Source organism: Argopecten irradians, unplaced genomic scaffold (assembly GCF_041381155.1).
Source record: "Argopecten irradians isolate NY unplaced genomic scaffold, Ai_NY scaffold_0178, whole genome shotgun sequence".
In the NCBI taxonomy this organism is placed as follows: domain Eukaryota; kingdom Metazoa; phylum Mollusca; class Bivalvia; order Pectinida; family Pectinidae; genus Argopecten; species Argopecten irradians.
Window position 1 is genome coordinate 48,596 of NW_027187645.1, and position 11,036 is coordinate 59,631.

Genomic DNA, 11,036 nt, shown 5'->3' on the forward strand with positions numbered 1-11,036 from the left:
AAATTTGCATGACAGGCTAATCGTACAGATCATACAGATGCGATGGAGAGAATTGGTACTTGTCGAGAAATGGTCGCTGACCAGTAAGGGCCTGTAGAGTACCTAATCATTGTTTATATTCAGTCTGGATCATGGGCCGTAAAACTCAAACAAACAAACATATATCTATATTTAGCTATGATATATATCATATTGTAATCTATATTATGTGTGTATAGTTTACATGTGCATAAATCTCAGTCATTTCAAGGCTTTAATATGATCGATTAGATTACACCAATAATTCTTATCATGTAATTATGCATATCAAATTATGCGTATCTTATACATTTCACATCAAGTCTGTATCATCCATATATATAAGACTGGATTATTTAGGGTAATGTTTATTACATAAAGGCTTAGGCCTGTAGTTGCTAGTTTTCTCTTATTTCCAGTTAAAGCCAATGGAATTGATCGAAGAGCAAGAACGAAAGCTTATATTACATAGGTAACTGTTTCATATTTATATTTTCAGTGTCAAAGGTCCACATTTCACTTGTGGTGACAGAATTGCCGCCGTCATAGAAACTAAGCGTGAAGGAACGAGGAAGAAGCTGGCACAGTGTGGAGTACGCTGGAGCATTATTACAGTGCACAGGCAAAGTAACTCTGGCACAGGATGCTTAGTACTTTTCCTGGCAATTCCGCTGCGACAAGTAGAGCGATGGCCACCCAACTATTAATTGTGTAAGCCTCTGGATATATACACATACACACACAGTATATAAATAAACACTTGCTGAAAGAATAAATGCTAAAAAGATCACTGCATCTGTATCAGGGTATTTGTCATATTCACCAATGCATCTCAAGGGATGAAAAGCATTTGCAAGTTTACAGTGACAGATTCATGTGCCATGAGTACAGAAAGAATAAATGTATGGATGACCTTTTGTGAGATTAATTTCGTCCACAACTTACATTTTGGTTTCCTTTTAAACCTAGCGTCCCATTTGTTACATTTTTAGCCCACCATCATCATTCAAATTGCCTTTCGTCCGGGGATCCGTGGTCCGTCGTCCTTTTGTCCGTCCGTTAACAATTCTTGTTACTGCTATTTCTCAGAAAGTACTGAAGGGATCTGTCTCAAATTTCATATGTATGTTTCTCTAGGTCCCTCGTTGTGCATAATGCATTTTAGAAATGATTGGTCAACATGATGGCTGCCAGGCAACCATCTTGGATTTTGATTGTGAAAGTTTTTTGTTACCGCTATTTCTCAGAAAGTACTGAAGGGATATGTCTCTAAATTTACATGTAGGTTCCCCTATGACCCTAGATGTGCATATTACATTTTGGGAACGATCAGTTACCAAGATGGCCAACTGGCCGCCATCTTGGATTTTGGTAGTTAAAGTTTTGTTACTGCTATTTCTCAGAAAGTACTGAAGGAATCTGTCTCAAATTTCTTATGTTGGTTCTCCAAGGGCCCTAGTTGCATTGTGAATATTGCATTTTTGGACCTATATGTGAACAAGATTTCCGACAGACCGCCATCTTGAATTTCGGTAGTTGAAGTTTGCTACCACTATTTCTCAGAAAGCACTGAAGGGATCTGTCTAAAATTTCATGTACAGGTTCCCCTAAGGCCCTAGTTGTGCATATTGCATTTTGGGACTGATCGATGAACAAGATGGCCGATAGGCCGTCATCTTGAACTTTGATAATTGAAGTATGTGACCGCTATTTCTTAAAAGTACTGAAGGATCTGTGCATATTTGTATTGTTACCAATATGAAAGTGGTTAATTAATAAACCTATAGATATACATTTTGGAATATTCACAGTATTAATTGAAATTAGGTCAATAAAAAATGTACAACATTAGGTTTGGTCACACAGTAAAACATGTAATGAACACACTTATAGCAAATTCATTGTTGTCTGTAATAGAATAGCAAACTATGCTTATAATTACAACAGAAATATTTAATTGGTCCATAGAAGTTCCTTATATCCGTGATTTACTGAATTTTGCTTTGTAGAACCTTGTAATTATTATAACAGAGTTAGCCTTACTAAATTGTCCATTAATTTTTATTTAATCAAACTTAAAATCTATGTGTTGGAGGCAGTTCTATTTCTTCGAATTCTCCTTTATATATGGATTGAACATGAGCACTTGTTTTTAATTCTTTACTTACAGGACTTACCCACTGTCTGCAATAATATATTTTAGACAACAATGTATGCACATGGAGTTCTGGACGATGGATGGATAGTTTCTGGCCTATCTTCGTCACATGAACAAATTAAAGTGAAGGCAGGGTATGTTATTTTATTATATTAATCTATTTTAACATGACTGAAGGGCACATCAGTTATTTCATTGTTCATCTATGTACACATACCAATACAGGTTCTTTCTTAAGTACCCCAAGGCTAGTAGTAGATTTAGTTATAGTGTACATATATCAAGTTCACAGCCAGACATCATTTGGTTCACATGTTATAAAGGAAAATCATACAGCAAGTCTACAAATTGTGAACATGACATCTTGTAATCAGTTATGTAGATATCATTAAATCATGATCAATATGCTTGTTTTGTACATAACTAATACATGTGCATATATATATATATATACACATAAAATAGTTGGAAATCTATACAAAATGTATTGGAAATTGCCCAATTGATTGTCAGACAGTGCTCCACTAGGGCACATAGGCACCATTTAGTATCTGACCAAAACGTATATTAGGCCGGGTACTATTTCGTTCTAGTAGTGTAGCAGACCACCGTTAAGCTCAGGGTTTGATCCCAACTGGCATTGTTACATGGGGTGCTGTAGAACACTCAAATTGGATGTAAGAAGAGAGAGATAACCTGGATTGGTGTGTGTTTTAGGGTGAACACATTTCAAAGGGGAAATTGTTAAGTAGTGTAACACGTTTTAAATGTAAATAGGCATGTAGAGATACAGGTTAGAGTTGCTTTTTAGCTTTTCACTAGGAGGAAATTTCCTTTAGCTCAGTCAGTAGAGAAACAACCAGTACGCATGCCGGAGGTCACAGGTTTGATTCCTGCTGAGGCACACTATGCTCTATAGGCCTAAGCTAGTTACTGGTCTGAAGCTACTGACTCTAAGGGGAGGATCTTCTTAATGCAAATTAAAGTTAGGATATGTCCATATCACTGTGTATAGCATTTACAAATATACAGTACAGTGTTTAGTCAGATAAGTGAAGTTCATTACCATATATTTACATTTTCACTGCAGTCCCACTATGTAACCTTACCAAACGCAGTTGGCAGTCATATAGACAATGAACTTCAAGCGCTAATCATGACGTCATTATCATTGTGACATTACAATTGCCGTGCCAGCGATCATGGAAGACGGCAGTTCAAATGGCTGTTCCATCCATGACAATAACCAATGATTATTTCATTAAAGATGCAAAATTCCTTGGGATTTCATCATAAATTGTAACCAAATGTAATATAAGCATTTAACGTCTTTCAGTTTGCGTTCATAGCCAATATGAATGGAAACTGGCCAAAGGCAAATTCAACATGAAGCACTAGATGTTCAATGCTTAAGTGACTTTTAGCTCATTCACCACTGAAGACACATTTGAATGCTTTGAATTCAAAATCTGAAACAGTTTGTGAACTTTCAGGATTGAATGAGTATCGGACTGTATTCAGTTGGCTATTATGGGAGTATGAATGGCAAGAGATTTTGCATCTATAATGAATAAATATTTCTCCCATGCATAAATCACAAGGATATCCCATGGTTGATTGGAAGAAGATAACTAGACAATTACGTGACGTCATCAATGCATGCGATGTGCATTGTCGATGATGTCATATATTTTGATACCTAAAAGACATTCCTGTTAAAATGGCGTAATGAAAAAGCTAGAAAGCCATGAAAATTTCAAATTTATCTACTTAGTATGGGAGAAAAAGAATCAAACATGGATCTGTCAAGTGGTCAAAGATATTGCAACCCTTGCAATTGGTAGGCCTGAGTCGACAATCACTTTTGTTTGTGGTCATCCGTTGTCCGTTGTGTGTCTGTAAACAATTTACAGTTTCGACTTCTCCTCCAAAGGTACTGAAGCACAATCACTAAACTTCACTAAAACCTTCTATAAAGAAAAAGCCAATCAATATTTTGAATTACTGTAGTTGGTTCAAACCCCCATGGAGCTGTGAGATGGGCCAAAGGGGATAAAATTGACTAAACTTTCAAAACTCTTCTTATGAACTCACAGATGTGATGAAATTCAATACTGTTTAAAAATTGACTGGTCTATAAGCTAAGGTCCTTTACAAAAAATGTGGATTTTATGGTCCTGGGATCTCTCAACTATTTTATTCTCTGTGGATATTATTTATTATAATAGCGAAAGCATATCAATATGCATGATTTGTTCAATTTCCATAGGAAATATGTCGAACATGGTAAAATGAAATTTAACATATAGTCAAACTGGACCAAAATAACCCCAGGGGATTAATGGGCGAACAAAAAATGACAAAATGACTTAAATAACAAGAATCACCTCAACTCACAGATGTGATGGAAAGTACTCTTCATAGTGTGAGAAGTCAAGTCAATGCAACCAGTTATAGTGGTTCTCTAGATAATAAAATTTTTCATTTTTCTCTTTATTATTTTACAAAACGTTATTGTGCTCATATTAGTCCTCAATGACATCAAATGGGGCTGATTGGTGCATGGAGCCAACTAGTCTAAGCATATCTATGTGAATTTCTGTATCAAACCTGATTTGTATGTTAAGGCCCATGGTTCTCTTTTTATTTTGTGACTAATATGAAAAGGGTTATTTATAATTTTGAGTTTGACAATGAAATTCAAAAACCTTATTGCACAATGTGTATTGTTTCCTTGTTATTTCAGTCAGCCTCTTTGAAGACAACAAGGAAGTCTCCCAGATACCCATATTATATCACATGTCAACACTGCTGATATTTCTAAACTTTTTGCTTGGATCTCCAGAAATGACAAACCAGACTCTTTGAGGGATCTGAAGAACAGCTTTTAAGAAATTATGTGATCAGGTAATAAAGTCTAATCATTATTCTCACATTTGGGATAAGTAACTTCCCACATCACCCATGTTCTGCATATTGCATTTTGGAACCAGTCAGTCAACAAGAGGCAGCCAACTTAGAAATTTGTTATTGCTACTTCTCAGAAAGTATTGAAAGGATCTGTCTCAAATCTCATATGTAGGCTTCCTTTGGGCCCTTTTTGTGTATATTGCATTTTGGCACAGATTAGTCAACAAGATGGCTGATAAGGAGTCATTTTGGATTACAATATTTAAAAAAGGTTTCCGCTATTTGTCTGAAAGTACTAAAGTTTCAAATTTCATGTGTAGTATCCTAGATGTGCATATTGCGTTTTGGACTGATCTTTCTACAAGATGTACAACAGTAGCTATCATGGATTTTGACAATTGAAGTTTGTTGTTAATATTTCTGGAAAAATTACTGAAAGTTTCTCTCTGAAATTTTATATAATGATTCTCTTGGTACCTAGAGTTCTTCCAATACAGGGGTTTCAAGATCCCAAAATGAGGTGGGTAAAGTACAATTTACCATCGATTAGTCCTACCTTCTGGTGATTATGACATCACGAAACTCACATCAAATGATATCGTAATAATCACCTGATGTTGGGATTAAACAACAGTAAATTGTACTTTACCAATGTTGTTTTGAGGAGAAAGAGTGGGGCCCTTTGGGAAATTAGAGGTAAATCTTTGAATTCCTTCAGAAAAAAACCAATGATCCTGTATTCAGAACATTACTTGGCCTTAGAAATTAAACCAGGTGAGTGATGCAGACACTTTTGGCCTCTTGTTTGTCTATGACTTCATAAGCCCAAAAGATACGTATACTGAGAATAATCCTTAAGTACCTGGAAGCTGTTAAAGATACAAAAACAACAAGCAAACATACTAATATATACAAAAGGAGAATTAAAGATTCTTCACCTCCAACGCATGGTAATTTTAATTTCTCAAAAACAGGATCAGATTCATTAGTATATATTATCTTTCAGTAACACAAGTTACTTACTTTACACTTTTACCATCATTGAAATGTTTGAGCTTTATATTATTTCAGAATTAAAAAAAAAATTGCAATATAGAGGTTCCCCAACACGTGACTGTTGTTTATCAAACTCTAGTTAGTTAATTTTAAAATTTTGAAAAGACAGAAGCTTTAGCGAGTGTCTTTTACAAATTTGAAAATTGACTAACGAGAGTTTAGATAAACATGATAAACAACAGTCACCTGTTGGGGAACATATTTATCCCATAACTTTAACTCCATATTTATACCGTGTTGACCATTTTCTCGTCTTCATTCAGGGAACTTGCCACCATACAATGTATAATGATGACTTCCCTATTCATTGAATAATGTTCCTTTGGACCAATCAGAAGACGGCCTTTCCATTACTGCAGTTACTGTAAGGCAGTCATTGGAAGATGTAGGCCACCATAGAATCACAAATTTTTAGGACCTCACATTGTCAATATTTCCTATTTTGTTGAAAATTGATACATAGGGACTAAGGGAATGCTGAACAACATGCCTTTCGTGGGGGGGGGGGGGGGGGTGTATCTGTAATGGTTCTCGTTATAATTAATACTTTATTATTATTATTTTTATAATTTTTTTATTTTTGAAATCATTTTCATTTTTACAGACAATACAGACAAAGACAATTAATTCAACATCATAAATACAAAAACAAAAGTATTTCATTTGTATCAATTTTACATGACATTCACATTTATACTTTTACACACACAATCACACACCCTCACACATATACCAAAGAGTTTACTTAAATTATTATATACATTCAAAGGTTTCCATACACCCACATTCGTTCAGACATACATGACATTTATAAGAGGTTAAGAAAGATAGGTTAGAGAGGAAAAAGTTGTATAGGAGGATAGAGTCGAGATGTGGAATAGATGTATTTTTTATCTAATGGTAGAGAATTTATCCTTGGTTCTTATTTTTTTTTTCGTAAAAAGAGTTCATATATCAAATTGTATAAACGGTGTCCACTTACTCCAACTTTTTATAAATTTTGCTTTCAAAAAATCATTTTGACCATTTGATATGTGTCTGTGAATATTATAATATTCTTTTTGTCCTGCTAAAGATTAAAGTTATATACATGTTTACATTCAAATCAGCAAGGCTTCTTGGTCCATACCTCGAACTTTATTTGCTCAAAATTTTCATGAAATAAAGACTAAACAATAGGATGGCTCTTAAATCTTGGCATACCCCTGATAAAGAGGGGAAGCCGTTTATTTTAATAGATTTATTTTATAAGGAAATATGATTTTAAATTTCTTGAAAATTTTTAGCGAAGGTGAGCGAAAATAACGCAACAAACATGTAACCTAAACGAAAACAAAGGATGAGGATTACAATATGCATAATACAAAGATATATTAATAAGAATAAAAACAACCATAAATTCACACATAAAGGTTGGAAGGACGGGGTTGGTTGGAGGGATGTTTTAAATTTCTTCTACCTTCTAAAACAGTATGTAAATGCTGACATTTTTAGAAATATTCCCAATTTTCAAAGATGGCGTCTGAAGCTGTATGGATGGAGCTCTATAGTGGGGACTCCCTTTGTCTTACAATGGCTAAATCAGGGGCTTGACCAATCAGAAGACGTTTAAATCTACTATGGGGCTTACAGCGGTCAGTGACCTATGGCCAATCAAATTAGGACTAATTAACATATTTGTAAATGGGAATCAATTATGTGTGAATCTTTATGGTACAAAAATATGTCTATGAATAGACATTTGTTTTTATATTTTTTGCCAATGTGTTTATATTTAAGGTTTTATGAAAACACCTTGTTCTGTAAATGTATTGCTTAATGATTAAAAGTATAACATTATCGACTGATGCATTAATGTTGTTAGTTGTAAGACCAAGAAGAAAAGATTGTTTGTTAATTGAAAAAGGAATATAAAGAGCATCTAAAAGAGTTTCAAAGTTTTGCAATAGATTTTGTACTTCTCGATATTCCCACATTAAATTAATCATTGTTTCTCTCTCTGAATTACAGAAAGTACACATAGGGCTAGCTACTATACTATACTTAAATAATTTGAATTGGTTGTCAGAATATTTAAAAGGAATGTTATAAATATGCTTCCACTCTTCTTCATCTAATAAAAATTCTTCTTGCCATTTCAGCTTACCTGTAGGTTCAGTTTCTGACTTATTAAGAATAGCATATAGAAATTTTGCATTTTTCATATTTGAAAAGAAAATCCGTATATTTAGGGGAACATATGGACGTATAAGTGGTAATAGGTTTTGCGGCTGAGGGTTAGGCAGACGTTTACGAACAGCAGATATTAGTCCTTGAAATTGAAGGAAGTTGGTGTGTAAATTATCATATTTTTGTAAAAATTCTTCAAAAGAGTAAAAAATTATGTTAATTTGATATTTCAGAAGATCAGCAATTGTGTGAACTCCTAATCTATACCAAGCCCTGTAGAAAACAGGTTTACCATCAACAATTATATTTTTGTTATCCCAGATACTTTCTGTTAAGAAGGATTTATTTTGTAAATCTTTAACTTCTTTGGAACTGTTCTATTTATACCAGGCTTTAAAAGTATCTTTCCAAAAATCATTTGTCCAAAGGTTAATACATTTTAAAATATATTCACCACCTACATTTAATAGTAAATCAAAATCAATGTGTTCCTTTAAAATAGATTTCCATTTCCCTTCGCAGGTGAATAATCTCCAGATCCAACCTAATTTAAGGGAATTAATAAAAGCATTTAAATTTACCATTTTCAAGCCACCATTAAAATATTCTTGAACGATATTGGCTCTTTTAACTTTGTCTGTTTTACTATCCCATAAAAATTCAAATAAAATTGTATTTATTTCTTTTATAACCTTTTCACTTGGGTTGGGAAGAGATATGAATAAGTGGTTAAATTGAGAAACCATTAGTGATTTTATGATATGGACTTTACCAATAGGAGTCAGTTTCCCTTTTTCCAGGTGCTGATCAGACTTTTCAGTTTAACAATTTTTTTGTCAAAATTTAGCTTTGGTATATCATCCAGATTTATATCAAAGTCAATACCAAGTAGCGTAAATTTAGTTTTTCCCCAATTAAAATTGAATTCCGGAAGCATCCTTTCGTTACTGTATTTCATACTACGAATCCAAATTATTTCAGTTTTGTCTACATTCATTTTTAGACCAGATATTTTTTTTAAAGAAGTTAGTTCTGTTAGAGTCTCATCTTATTATATAAGTTAATTTATTTTCCAGAACGCTTTGACATGAAATGAACCATGTGTGACAGAAGAATGCAATGAACCATGTGTGACACAAGACTTTGCAGAAAAAAGCTCCTGTAAAAAAAGCATTTGAAAACTGGCATTATTGGCCTGACATCCAGTAACTTAACCGATGTGATGTTTTTACTTGTCACTATTGCATATAACCAAACTGTGCCATGCAGGAAATAACATTATCGGAAAATAGACTGATACCATTATGTTATGTTAGTTGTACATGTAGCACGTTTTTCGACAACAAAATAAGTACCGAGAAATTATGTGTCAAAATCCTATTGTTATATAAGTAGTAGAGTTATTTGTACATAACATTTGTATATGTCAAAGAGTGTTGTTAGTGAAAATCTACAGAATCCAGAAACCAATTAAAATTCCTTCCTTCTGTAATTAATCATTACTAAGTCAAATGAAGCTATATAGTTAAAATGATATACTGTATTCATGTACAAGGTTCCAACGTTTTAGTATTAAAGGGACAAATCAGTTTAAGAGAACATTAAAATTTGCACATATATATAGGAAATATATGGTTTTACTGTGATATGCCAAAAAAGACCATGGTAGTGAAATGTGTGTGAAGTGACATGTTACTTACAGTAGTATGTTTACTTTATTAGGTGTATGCTCCTGTCCAAAAAACTAATTTCATCAACTCCTCTGTGGTTATGTATTGCATTTTGTTTAACTTTTGTGACTTTGGCTCGGGTGTGAGTACAGCGTACATATTGTACATTTCAGTCTTCAAATGACAAAAAATAATTGGAAATGATATCATTGGCGCACATCAAACCCCCAACGTTGGTAATATAGACCTTTCTTTTGTCGGGGATTCCTTCTCTGTATTATGATTGGTTGATATATTTAGACATAATACGCTGTAATGAAAAATCACAGAACAAAGGAATGTTAATTGGTGTAAGGATTCAGTAGATTTGCAAACAGAACGTTTTTGACATGTACACATTTTTTGTACAAATAAATCTACTACAGCTACAACAATAAGGTGAAATCAATGTGACATCATTGTATAAACTAAAATGTATATCAAGAAATGAGGCCATATGCATGATTTGAGGATGTGATAAAATGGCAGATTTGCTAGATTTTTTATTGTTGATTTTTCACACCATATATAAGTTGTAGTTGTGTAAATGGTGTTTTCATTTCATGATTATGAGATTTTATAGAATTAATGTAATTGATTAAGCCTTAAAAACGATAGTTAAAATATTTCAGGGTTTTAACCAGTGCAAAAACTGTAAAAGGTAACAACACCAGACTTTTTTTTTACTAAACTTGTATATACATATATATACATGTATGTACGTTTTTCCATCCTATTACAATAAAGCATAAACTTAAGCATAAACTTTTTTCCAATTTAATTTACTTACGGATTAAAGTATCTTTCTGGTGGTTTTATCGAAGGATAAAGTTGAGTAGGGTATCAATATTTGGTATGGACCGTGGAGCAAGTATGTAATTGTTAGCATTGCTTCGAGTTTAAAGGTCTTTTCATGTAACGATTGCTGAAATGAAATGTCTATTAAGGTCATATCACCTATTTAAACTAGTGATATTTGTATTCCTTTCATACTATATATCTTGAACATAACTAAG

At 33.3% G+C, this 11,036-nt stretch overlaps 1 long non-coding RNA gene across 1 annotated transcript; it reads left to right on the forward strand.

Annotated features, from left to right (window-relative positions):
* Nucleotides 1-264: 264 nt before the first annotated feature.
* Nucleotides 265-10,745, forward strand: LOC138311989 (uncharacterized). Its single transcript, XR_011206820.1, has 4 exons — nucleotides 265-729; nucleotides 2,189-2,310; nucleotides 4,923-5,083; nucleotides 9,388-10,745. It is a non-coding gene; the product is annotated as an uncharacterized lncRNA (long non-coding RNA).
* Nucleotides 10,746-11,036: the final 291 nt, after the last annotated feature.